Source organism: Ambystoma mexicanum, chromosome 4q (assembly GCF_040938575.1).
Source record: "Ambystoma mexicanum isolate Mex_15411 chromosome 4q, UKY_AmexF1_1, whole genome shotgun sequence".
NCBI lineage: Eukaryota > Metazoa > Chordata > Amphibia > Caudata > Ambystomatidae > Ambystoma > Ambystoma mexicanum.
In genome coordinates this window covers 250,821,928-250,849,172 of record NC_090928.1, presented here as the reverse complement: position 1 = coordinate 250,849,172, position 27,245 = coordinate 250,821,928, and positions in this window count along the sequence as shown.

The following is a 27,245-nucleotide window of genomic DNA, read 5'->3' as shown; positions in this document are numbered from 1 at the left end:
GTACCGGCAAACTGGTAATGAGGCCCATTTGTCCCTTGCTTCAAGAGCCAGCCGCATCTGTTCAAGTACTGCTTAATGGGCCTCCTTATGAGTCCGGTGGTAGCCGTGCCGGTAAAAACAGAGTCATTTTTGGTTACGGTACCTGGCAATGGGGATTTACTGGGTCATTACAGCCCCAGCGGTCCCGGTAATTGCCGGGCATCGGAAAATATTACTCTCCATTCCCATTCGAGTCCCATTGGACTCAATGGGAATGGGGAGGACGGATGCACTGGCACCAATCATGAATGGTGCTGATGCATCCGTCAAGGTCTGCAAGCGCGTGCCTTTCCGCCTCCGCCAGGTCAGACCTGGTGGGCTGAAAGGCACCCGCTTGCAGAACTCATAGTTTGCCAGTCTGGAAACAACGGTACCGGCAAGCTTACTCGTACCGTTGTTTCTGGACCAGCAAACTTGCAATGACCCCCAATGACTTCCTGGCAGAAACACAAACATCCACAGCGACCTTGAGCCACTCTGTGTCCTTGACCCTCTTCGAGCCTCTCAACAGTGGTTCTCGGGTGTCTTTCCTCTTCCAGCCTTTCTGCTCACCATGCATCACTGCCTCCAATGCTCTGAATCCCTCCAACCAGTGCTCTTTGACACAGAGTTCCTGGGGTCAAGTCCTAAAAATGTAAGTGGGGGGACTCATCAACAAACGCAATGGGATGTGACATTGTCAGGAATTAGCATATCAAGGTGAAATATGCACATTTCATTAAATTGGCTTTGCATAACCACCCATAATGAGCAGGACGAATGTCATTTGCCTTTCATAAAATCAACACACACAAAACCAAGACAGGATATTTTCTTCTAATACTAAGAACCAATACAAATGTTTTCCCTGGGACTTGCTGTACCGCAATGGGATATTTCACCTTTCGTTGTTTGTTCTGATCAGGTTATGTAGTGCAGTGGTGAAGGGTCCGGCCTACAAACCTGACGACTTGATCCAAGAGGTCTGCTTTAATTCATAAATTCAAAGAGGACATCCAATGTTTCTCTTTTAGCTGGGGGGGACTGAGTCCACCCTATGAATAAAGTGGGGGGACTCCGACACCCCCGTGTGTACCCTCGACTTGAGCCCTGCAGAGTTCTACCTTGGTCCAGCCCCAACAAAGCCAGAGCACCCGCTGCTCACATCACACTGTGGGCAATTTCACCTCCAGACGTTTACAGCTAGTTTTATTCTAGCGTTCCACAGCTTCATCCCCTCTGCTGGGCCTTTTACCCTTGTCACACCTCGCCATGCCTTCACTCGATTGGTGGTGGTTCCTATGACTAGTTCCCACTGATCCCATTGGTCTACAGGTCTTCTGCTCCTCCTCATTCCCCAGCATTCACTTTTTCTGAACTCTGGCTACACTGTCTAGGGAAGTGTGATGAAGCCCTGCTTCAGTGCCTGGAAGTGACGGATGTGGTGTTCATGTGGACCAGTTACCAGCACTGTTGCGTGATGCCGGACCTGCAAACAGTATGCCCATGTCATTGTCAGGAGACTGTCACACGTGCCAGGATACAGCCATTGTCCCTTCAAGGTACTCATTGGCTGTAAGACCTATCATAGGCAGTGGAACAATCTCATTGTGTTTCTGCAGAGTTGCACATAAAATGTATCAGAGTTGGTAAAGAGAAATATGGAAAGTTATACAAGAGTTGAGAGGAGGGTGGGAGTCTCACCAAGGGTTTCCGTGGTAAAACTGGTGGGACCGCCAGAGATCCAGGAGAGCCTATGCAGAGCAGTCCACTGTGTTCCATGTTAGCTGATTGCAACAGCAATATGCTAGGGGAGGAGGAAGCGGATGGAGAGCGGAGAAAGGGGGCTGGCGGGAGAACGAGAGGTGGTGACAGAGGGAGGAGGTTGAGGAGGTTGTAGGTGGGAACTCCAAGGAGGATATTGGGAGGAAGGGAGTATTGTGAGGGTGGTAAGAGGAATCACCAAGAGTGGAAAAAAGGAGAGTATGAAAGTAGGGGGTGAGAAGGAGGATAGTATTAAACGGGAGGTTGGAGGAGAAAGAAGAGAGTATTATGGAGTGACAGAATGCCCTCTGATAGGGTTAGGTAGGCTGAGCTTTTTTGATTTTTAATCCTAAAATGATCCTGGTGTTTCGGTTTCTGAGAGTGGGGTCTGCATGTCAAAAATCATAATGCACACACAAACCTTGCTGTGACCTTCTCCTGAACAAAGATACTGCTCATTTGAGTTGATTGAACCCTGCACGTGCTCTCCACAAACCTTCCTGGCTGGGAGGGTAGAATAAAGGGCAAAGGTCCTCCCAGCAATCCAGAAGCCCATGAATAGTTTAAGGCCCTGGTTCCCACCTCAAACCGCTTGTGAGCTACATCTACCCAGACATCACCTGCCTGTCCCTAGCAAAGTCATGCCACGTGCTGCTGCTGCTTGGGCCGCACCATTCGTTGGACCCTGTCTACTGACTCACTAACCCAATGCACTGCCTCAGGAAGCACCTAGAAGCCTGTCTCAACACTGTTGTTCCCCAGAAGATGTAATAAAGGTATTTGAATTGGTCGTGCCCCCTGGGTTATGGTAAAGGGCCGTAGTGACTTATAAAACCCCCACTCTCTACCTTTTGAAAGACATCTTAATTGAACTTTAACATTTGTGGCTGAAATCCTTGCCTGTCTGCCCTGCTGTCTTCATAGCCCAGGGTGCCCCTTCATTCTAAAGTCTCCATTCTCTGCCTTTTCTTTAACAGGCTTGGGTTATTATTGTTTTTAATAGTTGTGCCTGTTTTAGTTTAATTCAAGTGTTGTTTTATTGGATATTTCTTTTAGTTTGGTACCACAGTACTGTTGCTGTTTTGGATGTTTCGATGGTGGCTCGCGGCATTTCTCGGCCTGCACTACTCTAAGAGGTGAGGGAGGTAGGCCATTCATGTTGTGTCTTGTTTCACCTATAATATTGGGATCGCTGCTGGTTTAGGACCAGTGTGGGGCCTGCTCAAGTATCCAGGGGACGTGCTGCCGATGCATTGAAATAATTTGTGCCTCAATTTGAGCTAGTAGATGCACGGAACGCACACACAGAGGGTATGAGAATACATTCCTTTTACTCCCATTTACATGATCTTCACATTAGGTTAGAGTATATGTTTGCTTCAGTTGACCACTACCATAAGCTAATTACTCAGGGTGTTATCAGCTCATTCTCCTTGGAGGGATTTACTCAGGCTAGTGTAGTGACTCTCGTGATTGTCATGATGCCTACCCCCGGGGACCCAGACCAAGTCCAGCAACCCCGGGAGCAGGCATCAAGTTATCCTAAGCAAGCCCAACAACCCCTGCTAGGGGCTATGAGAGTCAGTCCTGGCGCCATAGGCGCCAGGCTCATAGATTAAAACTTACCTGATGCAGACCATGCTGCAAACTTACCTGATGCAGACCATGCTGCAAGAGCTCCAAGCCAAAAGAGGCTTGGAAGGGACTACTTTACTTAGGGACTATTTTTTACTCGGGTGGGGCTGGGGAGGAATACTTACCTGGGACTACTTTGGAGGCTATTTAAACCATGCCCGAAGCGCAGCACACGCTTCGCGTTATTCTGCATCCAGCAGCGTAACGCTCACAGTGCCTGCAAGTCTGCATCCAGCCTTCTGCCATGCCCGCCTCGAGTTTGGAGCTCCTAGAAAAAGGGAGAAAGAAGGAGAAAAGGTTAGAACAAGAGCAATACCTTTAACCCTTACCTGAATTCCTGATCCATCGCGCCTTCGAGCTGGAAGAAAGAAGTTATTTTATGCGCGTCGCCTCGCCTGCTGCAGCGCCGCGCTGAACTCACCGGCCTTCGCAGCATCTTCCCATTCCACCGCATCCTCCTGCATGTTCCCGCCACACTCCAGCACCTAATGAGAAGACAAGAACAGCAAGGTGAGCCAAGGGAATACACAGAGGAATATTAGTTACCCCCCATAGACTTACCTGATTTTACCACCGGGGGTACTATTCCTCTTCACGGGTCGGCGCAGCTTCCACTGCATCTTCGCCGAACCCCGGCCCCTAAGAGGAAACAAAAGGACAGCAAGGTGAAACAAAGGGACTAACAAGGGGAACCCTCCTCACCACAATAGACTTACCTGATTTTAACGCCAGAGGTATTATTCCCCAAGACCTCATACTTTCTCTCAGTGCCTGAATAAGGGAGAAAGCAACAGGTTACATATTGACATTATTTTATCGAACTGTGTTGGAAAATACAAATCCTTACCAGAATACTACCGGTTGCCACGAGGAACTCTTCATTAGGGTCAAGCTGCAACATGCAAGGAAACGGACAAGAGTGAAAGTCAGGCATTTTAACTCTTACAAACTTTAATCTCGGAGTCAATATTGTTCTGGAACTCAACAATTCCTTCGAGCCAGTGAAGAAACTGGTTATCAACGCGCCCCTGCGCTCAATGCAGGATGGAGAGCTCATCTTTTCAAACCATCAGGTGAGACTATAAGAGGGGACATCAAAGGTGATATGTGGGGAGAACAGCGGGGGTGGGGGGATTTACGCTCAACTCCACGGGTGGTTAATTCCCTTTCTCCATTTGCAGAAGAATATTCCTACGGGCCAAGCAAACGAAGCTAGGTGGGCCAGTCCAGTCCGTCATCTCGGCCCTACGTGTCACATTGGTGGAGACCGCAGCTGTCCAGTTCCGATCGACGCCTCTGTGGGAGCCAGGTGAGCGTAACAGAACGCAAAGCCTACCCACAAATTCCCACCCGGGCGTTATGGATACCCCAGAGACTGACCAATTGGCCCAATTGCTAGGGGAACTGAGGGCTGAAGTGCATTCCGCCCGTCAAGAAACCAATGCTCTTAGGAGAGAACTGATTTTGTCAAAGGATCGAACTGATGACCTTGCTAGGCAACTATTGCAAAGCCAGGCTGGACAAGCACCCCTACCTGGTTCCGGGGGAAATCCAGCTCCTGTGTTATCGAGTAACCCTGTGCAAATAAACCAGGAAATATTCCATTAGCTCCACCAGAACGCTTTGCCAGAGATCCCAAAAGGTTCGCCGTGTTTATGAACCAATGCCGCTTGCACTTTTTATGCAGACCTGGAGCCTTCCCAAACGATCAAGCCAAGGTAGTCTTTGTATTGTCATATGTCAGCGGCAGTGCAGCTGATTGGTCAATTCCACTAGTTACTCAGGATGACCCAATTCTTCGGGATTTTCAGGGCTTTCAAACAAGCATGGAAAGACAATTTGCCCGGCACTCCCAAGGACAGGCCCTGGATAACAAACTTTGTCCCTACGACAGAGTAACCAGGACCTTCCATCCTACATCACAACCTTTAATAGGCTGAGAGTGGAAACTGGATGGCCTGCGGTAAAACGAATCACGTTATTTCATCGAGGGCTTCGAGGAGAACTCAAGGATGTCTTGGCTCAAGTCGGGAACCTACCTCAAGACTGTGCTGAATATATAGACTTAGTGGTCCAGTTAGATCACAGACTTCAGAACAGAAAGGCTGATCGAGCCAAGTTTGAGAATCGGGTGTTGGTCAAAACCCATGCTAACCCCAAAGGAGCAGATGCTTCAGAACCCATGCAAATCGGAGGGGTTAAAGGATTCTTAACCCAGAAGGAAAGAGAAAGGAGACGGCTAATGCAATTGTGTCTATATTGTGGAACTTCTGGGCATTTTCTATGGGATTGCCCTGTAAAACCACCCAAGAAGGTGGTAGCAGCTGCTGATAAAAGCCATACGGAGTCAGACTCGGGAAACGACCACGCCCGACAAGCGTAGAGGTCCGCTTGCCGAGCTTGAAGAAGGATACTCAGACCTCACATTTCATCATACCAATGGTCCTCGTAGATCCAGGGCAGCCATCGCGTATGCACGCAGTAAGGGCATACATTGATAGCGGGGCCATAGGAAACTATGTGTACAATGAATTGGCTTCCAGGATGAATCTACCTCTCTGCCGAAAAACCACCTCAGATGTCATCACCACAGTCGATGGAACTGAAATTGCCTCTGGGCCTGTAACTCATTCCACTGCAGAGATGACACTATTGGGTCAGGATGGGCATCGAGAGACTATTGTGTTTGATCCAATCAAAGCCCCACAGTTCCAAATAATACTGGGGATACCTTGGTTGGAAACACATAATCCTTGTATTGATTGGCGAGAGAAGAGAATAACCTTCCCGGATTGTGCACAAACCTGTTACCCAAAGAAAAGTCAGAACGCAGGCCTGGCCACAGTAACCACAGCATTCATGCAACTTCCTCCAGAATGCCAAGAATTCCAGGATATCTTCCAAAAACAACAGGCAAACACCTTACCTCCTCACAGATTGTACGATTGTCAAATCGATCTCATACCCGGTGCACAACCCCCTTGTAGCAGGATCTATGCCCTTACGGAACCTGAGAACCTTCACCTACGACAATACTTAGACCAGTACCTTGCCAATGGCTTTATTCGCCCATCCAAGACCCCTGCATCTTCAGCTTTGTTCTTTGTGCCCAAAAAGGAAGGTGACCTCAGAATGTGCATAGACTACCGCGCATTGAACCAGATAACTGTTAAGAACTGATACCCATTGCCTCTGATCCCTGAACTACTAGACCAAGTGAAGGACGCTTGTATATACACTAAATTAGATCTCCGGGGGGGAATACCATCTGGTACGTGTAAAAGAAGCCGACGAATGGAAGACTGCTTTCCGCACTAAGTATGGGTTATTCGAATACCAGGTGATGCCTTTCAGGTTGTGCAATGCACCAGCAGCCTTCCAATACTTCATGAATGATGTCCTTCGTGAACTCATTGACGTTTGTGTTGTCGTATATATTGATGATATTCTAGTATACTCCTCTTCAGAATCTGACCATGTGAAGCACGTCCGAGCAGTACTTGAGAAATTGTGCCAGCACAAACTATATGCAAAACTGGAAAAATGTGTTTTTCAGACCACAGAAGTTGAATTCCTTGGGTTTATCCTGACCCCAAAGGGAGTCCGAATGGACTCACGAAAGGTGGACGCAATCCTTAAGTGGCCATCACCAAGTTCAGTTAAAGGAGTACAAAGCATCCTCGGCTTTGCCAATTTGTACCGCAGATTCATCCCAGATTTTTCACATGTTGTACATCCCATCACAGCACTCTTGCGAAAAAATAAATGCTTTATGTGGACTGAAGAAGCTGAAAATGCCTTGCAAGAGCTGAAAGCGAAATTCACATCTGCACCTGTATTAAAGCACCCGCGCCCTGAACTTCCATACATAGTGGAAACTGATGCATCCAGTCTAGCCATGGGAGCTGTCCTGTCTCAAAAGGACCCTGAAACTGGCCAGCTTCATCCAGTAGCATTTTGGTCCAGAAAGTTCTCGGCACCCGAGTTAAACTATGCGGTTACTGACAAGGAGTTATTAGCCATTAAATCCGCCTTCAAGGCTTGGCGGCACTATCTTCTCGGTGCCAGGCATACCATTACTGTGATCACCGATCACCGGAACTTACAGTATTTAAAGACAGCCAAGGCCCAATCGTCACGTCAACTCCGATGGGCATTGTTCTTTGCCGAGTTCGATTTCGTAATAACCTATCGACCAGGTTGTAAGAATGGTAAAGCAGACGCCTTATCCCGAATAGGGATGGGAGAGGCAGAAGTGAACCCAGAACCCTATCATTTCCGAACAAAGAATTCTTGGCATGACTACTCTACAAACACTAGAGGACATTCAGGTAAAGATCCAGCAACTCTTTGATCCTACAGCCCTGCAGGACTGGGTAAAAAAAGGCCCGGACTACTCTGTCACCAATGATCTGCCTTATTACCAAGGGCGGCTATTTCTGCCACACAAGGAACTACAAGAGCTAGTCATTTCCCGTTATCATGATACCCTAATGGAGGGGCACCCAGGTATTGCAAAAACTGAAGCTAAAATTAAAAGACAATCTGGTGGCCCACCTGGCGAAAGGATATTAAATCATTTGTGATGTCTTGTGGCATTTGCGCCCAAAACAAAAGTCAAAAGAAAAAAACAGCTGGACTCTTACAACCTTTAGACATTCCGCCTACACCATGGCACACCTTATCGTTAGACTTTATTACTGATCTACCCCCATGCAATGGATTTAACACCATTATAGTTATTGTGGATCTTTTTTCCAAGATGGCCCACTTTATTCCTTTAAAGGGATTACCTTCAGCTTCAATCCTGGCCAAGGAGTTCCTCGAAAACATTGTTCGCATACATGGATTTCCGTCCATATTGGTCTCTGACCGGGGAAGTCAATTCATTTCACATTTTTGGAAAGAATGCTGTCAATTGGCACAAATTGATGTGAGGTTATCGACCAGTCACTACCCCCAGACCGATGGTCAAACGGAGAGGACCAACCAGACTCTCGAACAATACCTGCGTTGTATGTTACATCAGACTGAGAGTAATTGGAAAGACATTATTTGGATCGCCGAATCTGCATACAATAATTCAGTACACTCTGGAACTGGACAAAGCCCCTTTTATACCTTATATGGGCACCATCCTCGAACCTCAGACCTTGACGCACCCCAACACTTAGAAATGCCCGCAGTGGACCATCTGCACGCTCCGATTACACAAGCCTTTAAGGAAGCAACTATACATTTAAAACAGGCGAAAAGAAAAATACAAGAAAGATGCTGATCGGCATAGAAGTGATAATCCACAATACCAGATAGGGGACCAAGTATGGTTAGCCACAAAACATATACCTCTAAAGGGAACACGGACCTTTAACCCCAGATATTTGGGACCTTACTCTATTAAGGCCATTATCAACCCGGTGGCTGTCAAGTTGGACTTACCTGCTAATATGCAAATTCACCCCGTCTTTCATGTGTCACTTTTGAAGCCAGTGCAACCAGGGACAAGACTAACCAAGCCACCAGACCCTACCCTTGTAGACGGAGAACCCGAATTTGAAGTTAAGAACATCCTGGACTCCAAGCTGATAAAGTCAAAACTCTTTTATTTAATCGATTGGAAAGGTTACGGACCACAGGAAAGGTCATGGGAACCTAGTGACCATGTTCATGCACCCCTATTGGTGAAAAAAACCACCGAAAATTCCCAGACAAACCGGAACCACAGGGAAGAATGACTTTAGGAGGGGCCTTGGGGGGGAGTGCTGTCATGATGCCTACCCCCGGGGACCCAGACCAAGTCCAGCAACCCCGGGAGCAGGCATCAAGTTATCCTAAGCAATCCCAACAACCCCTGCTAGGGGCTATTTGGGTCCAGTCCTGGTGCCTATGGCGCCAGGCTCATAAGGAGAGTCAGACCTGGCACCATAGATAAATTAAAACTTACCTGATGCAGACCATGCTGCAAACTTACCTGATGCAGACCATGCTGCAAGAGCTCCAAGCCAAAAGAGGCTTGGAAGGGACTACTTTACTTAGGGATTATTTTTTACTCGGGCGGGGCTGGGGAGGAATACTTACCTGGGACTACTTTGGAGGCTATTTAATCCACGCCCGAAGAGCAGCACACGCTTCGCGTTATTCTGCATCCAGCAGCGTAACGCTCACGGTTCCTGCAAGTCTACATCCAGCCTTCTGCCACGCCCGCCTCGAGTTTGGAGCTCCTAGAAAAAGGGAGAAAGAAGGAGAAAAGGTTAGAGCAAGAGCAATACCTTTAATCCTTACCTGAATTCACGATCCATCGCGCCTTCGAGCTGGAAGAAAGAAGTTATTTTATGCGCGTCGCCTCGCCTGCTGCAGAGCCGCGCTGAACTCACCGGCCTTCGCAGCATCTTCACATTCCACCGCATCCTCCTGCATGTTCCCGCGGCACTCCCATACCAAAGGAGAAGACAAGAACAGCAAGGTGAGCCAAGGGAATACACAGAGGAATATTAGTTACCCCCCCATAGACTTACCTGATTTTACCACCGGAGGTACTATTCCTCTTCACGGGTTGGCGCAGCTTCCACTGCATCTTCGCCGAACCCCGACCCCTAAGGGGAAACAAAAGGACAGCAAGGTGAAACAAAGGGACTAACAAGGGGAACCCTCCTCACCACAATAGACTTACCTGATTTTACCGCCGGAGGTATTATTCCCCAAGACTTCATACTTTCTCTCAGCGCCTGAATAAGGGAGAAAGCAACAGGTTACGTTTTGACATTATTTTATCGAACTGTGGTGGAAAATACAAATCCTTACCAGAATACTACCGGTTGCCACGAGGAACTCTTCATTAGGGTCAAGCTGCAACCTGCAAGGAATCGGACAAGAGTGAATGTCAGGCATTTGAACTCTTACTAACTTTATACTTACGGAGTCTTGCCGGGAATCTCGGAGTCAATATTGTTCTGGAACTCACCAATTCCTTCGAGCCAGTGAAGCAACTGGTTATCAACGCGCCCCTGCGCTCAATGCAGGATGGAGAGCTCATCTTTTCAAACCATCAGGTGAGACTATAAGAGGGGACATCAAAGGTGATCTGTGGGGAGAACAGCGGGGGTGGGGGGATTTACGCTCAACTCCACGGGTGGTTAATTCCCTTTCTCCATTTGCAGAAGAATACTCCTACGGGCAAGCAAACGAAGCTAGGTGGGCCAGTCCAGTCCATCATCTCGGCCCTACGCGTCACATTGGTGGAGACCGCAGCTGTCCAGTTCTGATCGACGCCTCTGTGGGAGCCAGGTGAGCGTAACAGTGATAGTGATTCCAAGATATTTAAGTGTGTCTTTCATTGGCACAATGAAATTGATGGTTTGAATACAAGCTTCTGAAACATGGCCTATTGATAGGAAGGTTTCAGTTTTTGAGATATTAGGCCTCATGACAATTGTGGCGGTCCCGGAAACAAGGGTGCCGGTAAGCCTACCGGGACACTTGTTTCTGGACCGCCACATTCCGAGTCTGCCTGCTGGAGCCGCTGTGCCCAACAGGTCTGACGCTGCCGGACACAGCAGACACGGTTGGGAGACTGGTCATGGAAGCACCGGCACCGTTAGCAACGGTGGCGGTGCTTCCATGTCCCCACTCCCATAGAGTCCTATGTGACTCTATGGGAATGGGGACTTATATTTTACCAGCACCTCAATTTTCAGGGGCTGGGGTTGTATTCTCCCAGTGGCACCGGGAAGTCAGACACCAGTAAATATTTACGGGTCCAGCGGCAACCCGCCGTTAGCACCGACAGGGTTACCGCCGGACCCGTAATGAGGCCCATTGACTTTGAAAATTTGATAGGGCACCACATTTTCTAGAAAGATCTAACAGTCTTACGAATGAGTATTCAGGGACTGACATCGAATCCAGAAGGTTGTCTGCGTTTAATAATCCCTTGGAGTTGCAGCTACCGCATATGACTCCCTTAATATGCTTACCTAATCGAATTGCAGCCAACGGTGCTTCAATGAAGAGATTAGAAAGAAGGGGTTACAGAGACTAATCTGGAGGAATGCCACGATGGATCCTGAATAGTGTGCATTGTATCCCATACATAGAATCTGGGATTTTCCCTTGATATCTAGAGCTGAGAAAACGCTTATGAATATGCAACTGAAGTGACGTTTTCTCAAATTCAGTATGTCCAATTCACCCTCTCAAAGACCTCCTCTGCATATATGCCGTTTACTGCTTATGGATCAGGACAGTCTTTGAAGAAATGAACAATTGTCAACTAATTCTCGAAGGTTGTCGAAACTATTCCAGCCCCGGAAAGAACCCTGTCTGATTTTGTCAATTAAAAGGAGTATCTGTCTGCCCAGTTGGGTTGAAAGAACCTTTGACAAAACGATGACATTTCTTTTCTGGTGTGCAATATAGCACACTGTCTGAAGTGTCCTATGCCCTCGCAGGTGCCATGATCCATCTGCCGCACATCACCTCCCCAAGGCGACAGAATTGCCGATATGTGGAGTTTTGCAGGTTTGTTAAACTATCAGTAAATCATGGTGCCATCTTTGCCCTTTGGACGAAGTTTAAAAAAAGGCATGATTACTCACCTATATTGTATACTGCTGTTAACATGGTTTTTACACCATGTTACCTATCTTTCCTCACCGGTATATCCCTCCATGTAATTTAAACAAAGAAATACTAAACAGAGGACTATTTATGCCATTCCTATTCATTAGCCAATTTAACTATTTTCAGCAGTATATATGTAGCATAGTTGTACTCTACAGTGCAATACAAGGCACTGCTGGCTTTGCCTCATTTCTTAATGCTGTCCAGGAGCTGTAAAGCCTTATCATACTCCAAGAAGGTGTATATCACGCCATCAACTGCCACCTTTAAGCTTGTTCGACATATCATGCTGTACTGAATGTGTTTGTACTGTCTCTTTGTTAACGTTCATTAAATCACTCGACCACCGCCTTACAATTATCTTTAAAAAACATAGTTTTATAGTTGTTCCGTCACATAGCATTTTGTATTTCTTATGCTCTTTAAATTTTAATTTCCTTGACCTGGAACTACAAAAACGATACTGCAGCCTGGGATCAGATTTAGTTTGGTGCCAGAGACTTTCTGCTCCCTGAGCTTCTCAGCAGCGGGAATTTCAATTGCTTTCTCTGGCTCCTCTTCTGTGATTTTCCTCACCCCCCCTTGAGGAAGGAGGCTCCCCGATCCCTGTAGATTCAAGCATCTAGTTTGATCCGGTTTTTCAAAGGATGTTCCCCGTGTGGCAAAGAGGAGATGAGATGCTAAGCTGCTGCTCTCTCTGCTGGCAATTCTAGACACTGGTGTTCCTAGTCTTTGTGTTTGCCCTTTTCTCCATTTTGCCTCCAACCCTGCCATTATCTGGAATAAACGTTCATGTTTAAAGCCTACCTCTCCATGTCAGCCTTCCATTGATCTTACTTGGCATTCTGACAGACTATAACTGTAAGCCATCTTAATTCACATTGTTATTTTTCTCTGTAGATGTTTGGTCAGAGGTCTAAAGCCATCTAAAGCCATCTTAATTCTCATTCTTATTTTTCTCTGTAGATGTTTGGTCAGAGGTCTTCTTCTCTGACCTCCTGGTTTACAACGGCTGACTGTTCCACTTTCACCAGGATATGCATTGGAGCCGATTTTCCCTTTGTGTGGGTATTTGCCACACTTAATGTAAAAACACACAGGCATTTAAAAACACACACATCCTCTGGACTTTTTAAAATGTTCTTTCTTTTTTTCTTGTGTATTTTGGTTTCTTACTAACCTTTAACACATTTAAAATACAAAACATAATATACAGCATTTAAATAATCCATGCATACACAATATCAACAATATTCACAGAAAAAGCAATACTCATAACATATGCAGCTTAAGTGAAAAATACATATATAGCCTTAAATAAAGTTAGAACATATTTCATCACAATCCTATACCCTTTTTTAAAAAAAAGATTGTCAAACGTAAAATCCTGCTGTACCAATTATCATAGGTTCACCGGAAATAATTGTCCCCCAAAATTGGTCAGTCTCAATACTGTCTAGTTTATGAACAGAAGCAACCTACTTCATAATTGGTATTGAATGATAACTCCAGGACTCCGCGCCATTGAGTATATGTAAGGTTGATTTTAATGCTCAATCAAACAACAAATGCCCTCTTCATGGTGATTACACGTGTTTCGCCTCGCCTGAGCCTTTATCAAATCAGGGCCGAAAATAACATGAATACCCGCCTCTATGCATGATGAAGGATTTTATCAGTCGTATTTTCTTAAGATTTTTTGCCTCTTCATATTTCTGCAAGACATCAGCATTTAACCGAGAGTTATAGGTACCCCTAAATAAATGTATTTATTAATAAACTAGATAGAGGAATCTTCTAATCTCCAAATACATTTCTGTTCTTTTCTTCTATTCTCACCAATTATTATTATGATTTTTTTATGGATATTTCTAGACAATTAATTAAATAAAGAAAAATTACTAAGGACCTGGATACCCTGCTGCAATCCTATCGCAATCCTGTCCAGCAAGTATCGTCAGTTTAGGAGATCCAAGCCAAATGCCTATGTCCAAACTTAGGGGGAGAATTGTCACACTTGTACACGTTTATCTGCTCTTTCAGATTTAAGCCAAAGTTTTAACTTTTTGAAAGAAATATCTTCAAAGATATTCTTTGTCTACCTATTCCATTACACATAGAAATAACAATGGAGTAAGTGTAGTTATATATGGGAAAACCATATTGTCCCTTTACATAACATGGACCACTCTGTAATGATTAAGTCAGGATCTTTGAGCGTTGCCAGAGTTATCTGCATATATTTGGGAGGGGGGTTTTGCTTTGAAGGGTGGCCATAGGATGAAGATATTGAAAAGCCAAAATGAGGGGGCAGCTCCTAGTGGGACCCCACAGGTTATCCAGTGGAACTCAGGGATCAAGAGCATATTCTGCATTCTTTCTGAATGGTTCTGGAAGTACAAGGTTATCCAACCAAGTGTTGCACCCTAATTCCCATGTGGTGACTTAGTTGTGTTACTTTTGACCTTTCTTGAGAACAATATCATATGGTTCACTGGAAATACAAATTTCAATACAATACAGCAATTTCCAAATCAGTTAAAACGTAATCTAGCTAGTTTCAATTTCATATTAGAGAGAGCTTTCAGTGAGATACTTTAAGCAATAATCAAATAAAATTCAAAGAATTCAGACATATTACCCATTTATGTTGCATTAGGTCTTTCCTATCCTTTTGAAGATGATTGTTAGGAATCGGGTGCAACGACATCCCCAATCAAGAATGGAAAACTGGGTCAGACATAATCTAAGGTCAGCTGGGCATCATGCCCGTTCTTTGCTTCAAAGGCACTCTCCATTCCTGTCTCGGTACTTGTTGCCATGGAGATGAGGAATGTGTTCACCGTCACACAATGCACCCGTAAGTCGTTCTAAAGCTGTGTGTCGTGTTGCGCGAAGACGTGCACCTCGTACTATGTAAACCCACCCCCTGCAACAAACAGGCACTTCTGACTGAAGTTGCCAGACCCTGGTTCACGCTTTGTTTTTGTGCCGCTTGAACTTTGTCTTTGTTTTACACTAAATCGTGTGATTGTTTTGTTTTTGCTGCCTGCTCCACATCCTTTAGTATCCTGCCCCTTTTGCTTTTTCCCTTGGCTTGTTTTGCTCCTATTCTTGCCTGACTTCCTGGTGCCTACTCGGACTGTCCCTGGATTGCTTGTGTCTCCCGGAGCTGGGGGTATACTGCCTGCACGTTACAAGACCTGGAGTGCCTCACGGACTGCTACCGTCACATGCTTCGAACTTCCTATTGCTCACCCGTTACCAGACCCGGAGTGCCACACGGACTGCTGCTTCCTTACGTTTTGTATTCCATATTGCTTGCCCGTTACCAGACCTGGAATCCTACACGGACTGCTGCTGCCTTATGTTTTGTCCTTCATATTGCTCGGCCGTTACCCGACCCGGGCTCCCACATGGATTGGAACTGCATTATGCTTTGAACTTCTTCTTGCCCACACGTTATCATTCCTGGAGTGTTATGGATTGCTATTGACACTCGCGTTGAACAACAAGCACCAGGACTAGAGAGGCTTGCTGGAGGTGCTTTAGGCGTCCTTGTGCCGTCGTGTAAGGATTGGGAACTACTGGAATTTACCTAGGCGTCCTCGTGCCGCCGGGGTAGGTTCCATGGAGTGGGTCATCACCTTCCTTCTTCTGACGGATCGTTGGTACTTCTACAGAGAAACTGGACATCGACCATCAGAATCAATTGTGGTAAGAAACTGCACCTCTGGTTTGTATTTTGTTTAGTCTTGTCTTGTTCTCATACTGATCTCCTGGTATTTGTCCTAGAATCCAGTATTGGATGCTGGGGACCTTCCATCATTGCCTAGACTGACCAACTCCATCCTTGCTTACCGGTCAAGGTGGGTCACTTGATAATGTGGGTGAAGGGGTCTATAGTATTTTGACTCAAACTTCTGAAACTGTTCTTTGTTTCTCTACAGCCGGTGAGTCGGGGGTGTGTCTCCTCTTTCGACTGCTAGATCTCCCTGTCTGTTTCTATTTTGAACAGCAGTGAGTTACAACAGTAGGAAGAATTCTTCGGCTACTGTTGGACTTTCTGGACCTCATCCCTTCCTATTGAAGAAACTCCTATTTTGGTGTTGGGGGTCTTAACAATGATATAGCAACTCCATTCCATTTAATATTCGTTTTTATAGTAATTTCCAAATGTACTGGGAGATTTAGCATCCAATTGCATGAAAGTAATAATTTAATTCCAATGAGGAAGCAAATTCCATCCCATTTTCAATGTACGGATTATATACTAACATAGCCACATACCTTGAAAAAGAATACTGTGAGTCCATCCTTTTTACATTTTTAACTTCATTTGCTACCATAGAGCTCTAGCCACTGAGAATTCCAAAACATACATGCCATGTTGCATGTGTTGCCTGGTATCCTGGGTAACCCTGATCTACATCCATATTTAATTGGTTCATTGTGGCCGGTTTATAATGAAATCGCTGTTTGGTAAAGAAAACATTTTCACTGAAACTTTAACACAAGACCATCTTCTGAATCCCTATATACAACGGAGCCCATTCTTTCTCTTGCAAACACAGTTCCAATAATTTGATAAACTAACTTCTAAAGGAAGCTCGCTTTTCTTATGCATCTTACTATCTAAAGAAGTATGAAGATTTTGCAAAAGTCGCGTACACTTGAGATCGATTTTTCCTTTAGTTTCATTCAGCTTTATTTTGACATATTCATGTCGTACAAGCACATACAACATTTCATCAAACATTTTAGGATCGGATGCAAAGATCAAAACGTCAATATATACAAAAATCCCAAAAAACGGAAAATCAAAACTAACATCTGTAAATAGTACAATACCATAATCAATAGTTAAAATTGACATTTCATTTTGTGACAATAAAAGTACAAACAGCAGTAATTCCTAGGGCATCACATTCTCCATAGAAAGAACCTCCCACAGCAGCAGCACTATCAATTAATTCGCAACCATGTATAGTGCACGCTGGGGGTTCCTAGTAGAATAGATAGACAACCATATATTACATTTTAAAGTGCATAGAGGAAAGAGACCATTACATTATGATGCCAAAGGCTCTACCAGTTCAAATGGTTTTGCCTTATACTCCAGGCCCATGTTAAATAGTTAGCAGCTGAATATACTGCAAGTCCATCAGAAGCATCACAACATAGGGCCATTGCATCGTTTGTAGTTCGTATGTTTCTTTCCCTGAACAACCGTCTTAAAAATCTTCTTCTTGGCAATTGGTATTGTGGGCAGATTAAGAGAAAATGAGCAGTATTCTTAGTTGCACCTGGGCAGAATAGACACTCGGCAGAGTCATTTGGGTTCCATCTATTGTGGACACTGGCAAGAGGTAATGTACCTACCCTAAGTTTAAGGTAAAAGGCCTTCTCATATATGGGGCTGACATAGTTGAGGTATGCTCCGTATCCCACCCCTTTCTTGGAACTCCAATATCTAAATAATAAGGATGATTGGCTAATGTTGGCTGAGATGGCCTACTCAGCCTTGGTCTCGTAGGCAGACTTAGCAGCCACGTCGCTCTTGGTTGACATACTGGTCGAATTACACCAGAATTCACTTAGCCCCTATTCAGCTTGATCGAGATCTCCCTCCCGTGATGAGTGATCGTTCTCTGTGCCTCTGTAGCTCCCCAACTCGTCAACTGTCCAAAGCCTTACCCAGTAGTAGACATGACGTGCAGTGCAGAACATTTCTGCACACTCTATGCCCGTTTCCAGTAAGCCTGGCAGGTTTCCAGTAAGACTGGCAGGTTTCCAGTAAGACTGGCAGGTTTGGTGTACTAGTGGGTAGTGGAAGGACATTCTAAAGGATTTATGTTCTGTGACTGTTAGCTTTGGGCATCTCATGTTTCCCCAGATCTATGCGCCAAATTTGCCACCTGCCTAGCTTGAGCTTTGTAGGCCTCCAAGGAGACCTGCACTGCCGCACCCCCATGGTGACTAGTACATTTTGCCAGTGCACTGCTACGCCTTGTCAGTGTAAGTCCTGCCTTAGTCAGATGTGCATCGCAGTTACAATTTGCCGTGACTCTCAAACCCAGGTAATAATTTTGCTCGAGCTGTTCTATGGGCCCAGCAACCAACTCAATGAGTATCACCTTCTTTTTCATATTTCTATTAGCATTACATACCATAGACTTGGTCTTTGTAATATTGACTAATAAGCCTTTCTGATCACAAAATACCTCAAACACATTCAGTTGTAACTTGTGCCCAATTGGGGTGAGGGAAAGGTGGACTGCCTCATCTGTGAACATAAGCACTGGCATTTCTTTAGCCAGGTTGCAAGCATCAGTTTGAAGTAAGAGCAATTTTTGGATTACCTCATTAATAAAAATGCTGAAAAATCTGTGTGCCAGGACACACCCCTGGCAAACTCCCATCTCTATTCCTATTGGCTCAGTGACACTGCCACCCTAGCACCATCTTACAACAGCTGTGTTTCCTGCGTAAACATTTGGGATTGCCTTCAAAAGCTGGAGGGATAGATAAAGATCTCAGAGGGTGTCCCACAATCGCGCCCTTGGTACAATGTCAAAAGCAGTGTGCAGATCAATATGCACACCATATATACTCATTGTTCAGAGGATGGCTTATTTGTCCCATATTAGGTGGAGGTGGAGATCCTGGTCAATTGTATTGACTCCACTAGTAAAACCTGCCTGAAGGTGACTGATGACATTGTTTTCCATTACCCAGGTTTCTAGATGTTTTATCACTGCTCGGTCATATATCTTCCTGCCGACATCTAGGAGAGAAATGGGATGGTAGTTCCTTGGGGGTCCCTGGAACCTTTTTTGAATATGGGCACAATTTCTGCATTAGTCCATGAAGCAGGAACCATGTTGTGGCCAAGCTTGGTTAAAAATTGAATAAACAGATACTCAGCTCTGATGCATAGAAATCCATCGAAACCTTATCTGGTCCCAGCGCCTTGCCTCACTTTTGACTACGAAAGGCCCGTCCTACCTCCTCTACTGTCAAAACTAACGGGGCTGGGTTGCGTGTTGAGTTACATTGGTTTGGAGTACATACTGAGGCACACTCCAATGCGCTAGTTTCGGTGTATAACTGTGAAAAGTGGTTCACATAGTCTGACCCTGAGATACTGCCCTGTATATTGTTATAATCCATAGGGCGGCCAGCACTCATCAAGGACCAACATTCCCGGGAGTCACCATTGTGTATGGCGGACAGCAAAGAGGACCAAAGTTCCCTTACCCAAACTGCCTTTTTGGCTTTAAATGTGTTATCATATGCCTTCCTAGCTTCACATAGTGCCCAAGAGCCCTCCATGGGAACACATATTGTCTGTTTTATGAGCGCCTTCTTGGCTTGTTGGTGTCAGGAAACCACGTTATGGCTATAGCAAACATGCCATGAAAAACGTACCTTCGACAGGCTCCTTGTCGCTTCAATTCCTCCAGGCTCATCCGGCGTCTCCCGCGGCCCGCTTCGTATCGGCTCTCCGCTCCGGCACGGTTCCAAGTTCCGGGTCGATGGCGGTTGCCGTGGAAACGGTGGAGGTCTCTTTTCCTGTTTGGTCACGTGATGCGGCGTCCCATGTCACGTGTCATGTGATTCAGGCTTCTTAAGCGGCACAAAACAAACGAACGCCGCTTCTGATTGAGCTCTCGTTTGGAAGTGCAGTTTTCTCTCGTGTTGTTTCCTGTTATGACCTTTGCCTGTTATTTGGACTGCCTGCCTTTGCCCTTGGTCCTGATTCTGTCTTGCTCTGGTGTTCTGACCTCTTGCTACCTCCTCTAAGTTCTTGTTACCTACCTTTGCCTTTTGATCACACGCTGAAATTGACCACGGATTTTGCCTCAAGGACTGCTTTTGCTCGACCCCTGGTACTGCTCTACTCGTCTGGTTACCAAACTTGGATTTCGCAACGGACTTCTTTGATGTGCCCTCTTGCTGTTTCGTTTTTCCAGGAATACTCTACTCATTGCACCGTGTCTCCAGCTTAACTCATCAGCACCAAGACTGTGCCACAGGTACTCGGACAGTTGGTCTAGGCGTTCCGCGTGCCATCGGGTCCGGTGGCTACTTGGGACTAGAGACTGGCCACCCCAGGTTGTAGGCATCCTCGTGCCGTCAGGCTAGTTGCTCCTGAATACCACCTGTGGATACCAAAACCCTGCATTTCGAGTTAAAGTCTTCATCTTCCAGGCTCACAACTTGTGTGGACGGTAAGCTATTTCTCTACTCTGGCTTATTTTGTTTCTAGTCTTTCTTCTTCAACCTCCTTATCATTTCTATAGGTTTTCCCTTGTAGGGAACACCCAATACTAGGATTGCGACTTCCATTATGTCCATTCTATTCCGTCTGCCTACTCATGCAGGTTAGTCTCTTTTAGTCTTTTCCAAGTAGAATTCTTTCTTCATGTAAATTGGCCTGATACCTTGCGTTGTTCCTTACAGGAAGACGTCCAATTATTACCTATGCATCTTGGATTCCTACACGCAGTCACTGTCTCCTGAGGGTGTCTCCTGGTGCTCCTCTTCCAGTGAATTGCTCTCTGTGGGTGTGTTTCTGTATATCACCCACAGAGTGACATTGCCTAGAAGAATTCTTCGGCTACACTACGGGTCAAAGAGCTGACGGATTCTAATAGTTGTCAGTCTCGTCGAACCAGGTAGTCCCACCCTGTGCTTTGTGGGAACCCACCTCATGGGGTTTAGTAAAACAGTCCCCCAATATTTTGGTCAGATTCTTGTGGATGGCTAGGGTTTGAGGTACACTTTCTTGGCCAATTGAGAACAAATCCCCAATAGGATGCTGCTATAGGCCACTGTCAAAACCAGATCTCTATCCATCTAAGCCCATTTAACCGCATGCCTGGTGTGGCCAGTTATAGACAATGTTACATTCTGAACAGGTGTATTCTCGGTCGGGGCACACAGGATGGCTTTCGTCACCACCACTGTCAATGGGTGGTGGTCGCTCTCCGGTATCTGCACTATTACAAAATCTTTGATATGGGACCAGGCATCCAGATTGACCAGGATGAGGTGAATCCTGCTGCGGGTGGTACCATTGTCGAATTTCATCTCTGCAGGGGAATCCCCCGGGAACCTGCCATCACAAGCCCTCATAATAGCAGTTGCAATTAGTATTGCCACTTCTTCCACGATCTTATAGCATCCTTTAGGTTTGCTAGTGTTCAACTCACCAACCCTTCAGACTTCATCTCCCTCATCGAAGAACTCACTCATGCTATCTAGGGGCTCAAGTTGTTTGTTGAAATCCCCATCAACCAGGATTGCTATGGAACCCCGACAGTTAGACCTCCAAACGCCAATCCTCTCCTGAATCAGCTGAAATAACCAACTCCCCCTCTCACGGTATGTCGGTTATATAAATTAATAAGCAGCAGTTCTGTTCCATCTCTAAGCTTTATAAGAAGATCCAAAAAATAATGTGTACCAGTCGAGTGGACATTAATGAATGTGAAGAGGGCTGTGTTCACTCAAGTTAGAATACCCACACTCTGTTGTCCCCCTTCCCTTGTATCGCGGGAATTAAAAAAATGGCATATCCCGGCAAGTGGGAGGCTGATAGAGCCCATGTTTCCTGAAGATTGATCGCCTCAAAGGTGCGAATAAAGCCCAGCCAGTCACTATCAATTAGCTACTTGTTGACCCCTTATATGCTCCAGGACACCACACGCATCCCTTGCCCCAGTAGTGGGATTGGTACCTACATCTCCAGTTGAACCCAACAATGCCATGTCACCAGGTGCCACCACACTGGTCAAAATAACATTTCCTAGACTGGGATGTGAGACCCGTCATTCACTTCCCCCTGGTGGGCAAGTCCCTGCTTGCGTTAGCCAGAGCAGGGTCGGGGCATGTGCCAGGACCCATAGGTATCATTGGGTTACCTTCATCGAGCATACACATGGTTTGAAGGTTCACATTAGATGAAACAGCCATATTTGAATTCTGACTAAAATTGGCTGGCTCACCTCCTGACCCTCTTTCTGTGGTTCCAGAGGTAGAGGTGATAACTGGAATGCTCATCTTAATTGCCACCCGCAGCCCACAAGGAGGAAGTGCACGTTGTTCCATCAAAAGAAGATCTTCCACAAGGTGCTCCTCCGACAACTGTACTTTGTTAACATCCTTGCCTTGTGGACATCCTAGTACATGCAATTATGTCACCTCTAATGATGGAATAACAACCTCGTTTGGCTCTCAATCAATGTGTGACTTTGTTGAGTAGACTGTCTCCAGGTTCACGCCTGGACTTTTCCAATTTTGGTGCATCGACTAGAGTCCTCTTGGGAATTTCCTTTGGTTCATGTGCCTGTATAATTCCAAAAACTTATAATTCACAGCCATTTTAGGCGATTTCCTGTTATTTAGTACATCTCCCACCCGAGGTCCCACTGTGGCAACCATACTGGGGGAACCAGCTTGCTCTGAATGAGTAACAAGAGCCAATAGGCCCTCGAGAATATCCTTAATCTTCCCTATTTCCTTCCGTAAGGAATCAATGGCTCCTCTAGTAGAGGCTATCATTGAGGGAAGGTGCTCACATGCCTCACATTATGCTGGGCCACTCTGCGCAGGGATGCCCAGCGTTGGCATGCTCGGGAGAACACCAACCCCACATTCCTTTCCATGCAAATCAGAGGGGATAGGGCCTGCATCAAGCTCTGGGTCCAGGCCACATAGGGGGGAGAATCTGTTCTGCGTGATGCTATATGGGTGAAAAATGCAACAGCAACATCATTACTCCAACCCCCCTCCCCCCATTGGCTGGATCCGCTTGACCCGATTGAAAATTATTAAATTCTACGGGGACGTTGTACGTTTTTCCTCCCTGCTTCTCCGGTGGATCATATCCTGGCAGGATTTTCCCCACCTCCACCAGTGGTTGGAGTGGGACTTTAGAACTGCTCAGTGTATCAAATGCCATTTTCTGCATTTCTTCATTTGTGACCTTGGCAGTTGCCTACTGTCCCAATGGAAAAGATTTAGCAGGTGGTTCTGCAACTGGGGCCATAATAGGTAGTTGTTCCCTCTCGTCCCAATGCAATTTGAGCTGGAAACGCTCCCCTGTTTTCCACCTTTCCTGCCACCCGATTGGTTGGGTTTAGGCTGTGTCACTTGGGGAGCAATGTCATAGAGCAAACCAGCTATGTCATTCATCATTGCACTAGCTTCATCCATGCGGTTGGAAAAAGTGGCTGCTCTTTTGCTGGCTACTCTGCTGGGGGGAGATTTCACAGCTTTGCGTTTTACCATTTATCCAGCCGCCAGTTCTGAATTATTACCCCAAGTGTACACTTCACAGATCAGGGATAGAATGCTTTACCTCAAGTCCCAATATCGAATGCAATGTCCACAAAGAGCTTTAGAGACACGAGAGCAGATTCAATGACAAGTAGGCCTTACCTAAAACATCTCGGTACAATGCTGTGTGTTAAAAAAAAAAAAGCAGATGAAAATACAAACATGCTTTCACTAGAATCACAGTACAATGCCTCGTGTTGACAATGCTCAGTTGGTCCGCTAGCTCTATTCAGCTATCAAAACTGCTTTCTAAAAAAAAGCTCAAAGTGGCAAATTAAAATACTACGGACTTAGGATAGACATGCTAGCTAAAAACAAAGAGTTTTGGTTACTCTAGACCTAAAAACTAAAGAAACTGCTTAAAGTGCTACGCGCTTTGAGTGCTTCCGCATCAGCCAGCAAGCCACTGAGTTCCAGGCTACTCGCTAGCAGGCTCGAAATGCACACCACACAATCTTCTTATAGGTGCTAGCCAACGGAGGCGCAATAAGAGCAGGGCCGGCCTGATGCGTCCAACTCTAAAATACACTCTAAGGATATGTCGAATGTTGAGAAAATGTTCAACAAGTAACGGTCTTGTCAACCACAGAGCATTTTGTCAAACATAGTCAGTGGGTCACTAACCCTTCAAATGTATCACTCACGGTGTACATGTGCTTCTGCGGCACCAAACATCACGCCCTTAACTCGCCGCAGGCTTCACCAGAGCAGGCTCCTGCTGGTGGTTTTGAGGCCCAGGGGGCGTGGCCAAACACTCCTGTCATTCTAGGCTCCTCTGGCAAATGCTGAAACCAGCCCCAAACACTGCAACCTTATCCTGATATGATATGATAGGTTATTTATAATACGTGTAATACCCAGAGGTTTCTAAGCGTGGACCCGGGGAGCAAACCTGTGTTGCTCCATGTCATCGTGCTTCTAAGGCGAGCATGTTGCCCCTGAGCTATCCTCCCGAGCTATCCTCTTCTCGGCTTCACCCGAGCGGACTCCTGCGGGTGAGCCACCCGTGAAGCAGTCTGAAGCAGAGGCAAGCCACCTGCTGTGGAGCGGAGTCACGAAAGTGCAGTGAGACAGATGCCGAGAAGTGGAAAAAGTATAGAGAGGCTTGGAGAGGACGTCAGAAACAAAGTAAGCTACCAAAAGCCCTCGGAGACCCGCAAGCAACCCAAGAAGGGTGGCCAGATCCTATAGGTAACAGAGTGGCTCATGCCAAGTTTGGGGTGACCCAGAGGAATCAAAAGGCGAAGAGCAAGAGACAAGAGAACCACTTTAAGGGGGTGTGAGACCCATTTTTGAAACATAAACAGCAAATTAAGGAAAATACAAACTATGCACATTTAAACCCAACAGCCACAGACCTTGGCAGGAAAGTAAACAAAGGCTGCGGAGGACAGAGAAAGAGAACTGTGAAGACATATAACTGAAGGGGGTGTGGGACCCATACTGGGGGACAAACCCCCAGGCATCACAAAAGGGAACAGAGGTTTTGTGGACACAAGAAAGAATCAAAGACCTTGGCAGGAGAGTAGACCAAAGTTAGGGTCAAGAGACGAAGAGAGCTGTAAACTCAGTCAAGTGAAGGGGGTCTGGGACCCCAAAGCCTAAATACGAAGCTTTCATATTCAAAGGACACCCTAAGACCTTGGCGGGAGAGTGAACCAAAGCTGTGGGTGAAAGGGAAGAACGAGTACCCTCCTTGGCAGGGGTCTAAACCAAGGAAGGGTTGCTTAGGTAGGGACAGGAGTCCCACACCCCACGACACAAGAGATTTGAATAGAGGCACAGACACTCTGGAAAGACCCTGGAGAAAGGGAGCCAAATCCTTGGTTCTTTGTGGAACTTTTACTTGTTTCTCATATACTAGAAGGACTCTGGGGAAAAGGAAGACAAACTTTGAGTCCTGTGGAACATTTGCTTGATTTTCTACATTATTTGAAACATTTGTGTTTGGCTGACAAGATCGTGCTGCAGGTTAGCAGTCAAGAGACATTTTCCCCTTGCACATTATACTTAGTTTGGTTTGTGAGGGACAGAGTAGGTTTTGGACACAGGATGGTGAACTTTCCTTTAGACATTCGGACACAGACTGCTTCATTAGTTAATTTTGTTGATGCTGGGTAACCCCTCTAAGAGATAGGGCTAGATAGGTTTTCCTCCACCTCACCCCTTTTACTTTAAAATAAAAGTCTTACCAATCACATGCCACCCTTGTGTCTGTCTCTTACTCGTAGACCCTCCCAATACTTAAAATGGCGTAGAGAGGAATGTAGAATTCAATATGAAGTTGTCCAAAAGTCATTATTGCACTAAACCCAAAGAGTTGTCTGAACAGTGTTATTCTGGCCACATAAAGTATTTTAGAATAATGATTATCCACACTTTTACTGTGGATATTTAGTCAGAAACCACTTATCATTACTCCAAACAAGTAGAATCAGAGCTGTGGTACTCTCCTAGGTTCAGCAGTATTTTATTGATGTTGCATTGACGTTGCTCATTGAAAGTTCTGAAATCTGGCAAAGTCCCTTCCCCCCTCATCTATTGACCGACAGATATCTTTCCACCCTATGGTATGTAACTTGCCCATCCACACAAATCCCTTGAACCATTGGTTCAACTTATCAAAGAACACCTGATGTAGGTTCCTGGGACTATATTGAAACAAAAAAAGCAATTGCAGCAGCATCATCTTCACCAATTCAGTTTGGCCGATAAAACAGAGCGCTAGATTATCCCAAATATTGAGCATTGACATTAATATTTCTGGGAGGGCAATATTTGAATGCGTATGCCAATTCATATTGTTAGACACCCCAATAACGTTTTGGATCCAAGTTGTAGAGTGTAGGGATTATCCTGGGATTTACATGAACAAATAATATTTTGTTTTTTACAACTCTTCATTGTCAAAGTTTTATCCAAAGCAACATTGCAATAAATAAATACATCTTTTGACCAACAATTATTGTCATAGTTCTGTGTGCTTTCATTGAATCTCCTTCCCTAATCAAACCTAACAAAAGATAAACAAAAGATAAAAATAGTAGCAGATTAAAAATTGGAAATACTGCAGGGTTACCCTCCCCATGATGAAAGCATTGATATATTGTCTGACTGGAGGGCACCCAAAATGGTGCCTCATATATTATAGGCATCACTACTATTTCAACCATCCAATGACAATCATCATTTTGAATAAATCCCATCTGTTGGGCCTGCTGACTGCAGCAATGCTCCTCCTCTCTCCAATCCAAAATCAAAGAACGCATCACACATATCTGCCCATACGTTTAATCTTCAGACAAACAAGTTGTGAATCCTTAATCTCTGTGGACAAAATGGCTCATTAAAATGACAATTTAAGGAATGATACTCCTGTATTCCATATTTTTAGCAAATAAGCTTAGTCGGCAGACAGGGAGAAGCAAACTTGCTCTGGTGTCTTCAGTTCCTAAATGCGGGACAGCCATTGATTATAAGTCAGAGATGAAGCCTTCTTCCAGGATGCTGCTATCTGCACATTTCCCCCCTATGCTTAGGTTGTGGAAACATTTGCATTCTGTACGTCACAATTCTTGTATATGATGGTGCAGTATTCCCAAAGTACTCTTGGATTGAAAGGTATGTGAACGTTCCCAATTGTATCTATGACACTGAGTATTGTCTTCCAATAAAATTCCAATTTGGTCATGCCCACCAAATGCGAAATCAGTCTCCCTTTGTCCCAGATCCATGCCAGCAAACATCTGAAGTGTCTGGCAATATACTACTTTGTCGAGACGATTGGCGCTTAGATAGGTATCTAAGCGCCAACCGACTTTATGGAGAGCTTTATATGTCGCTTCTCTGATTTACATTGAACT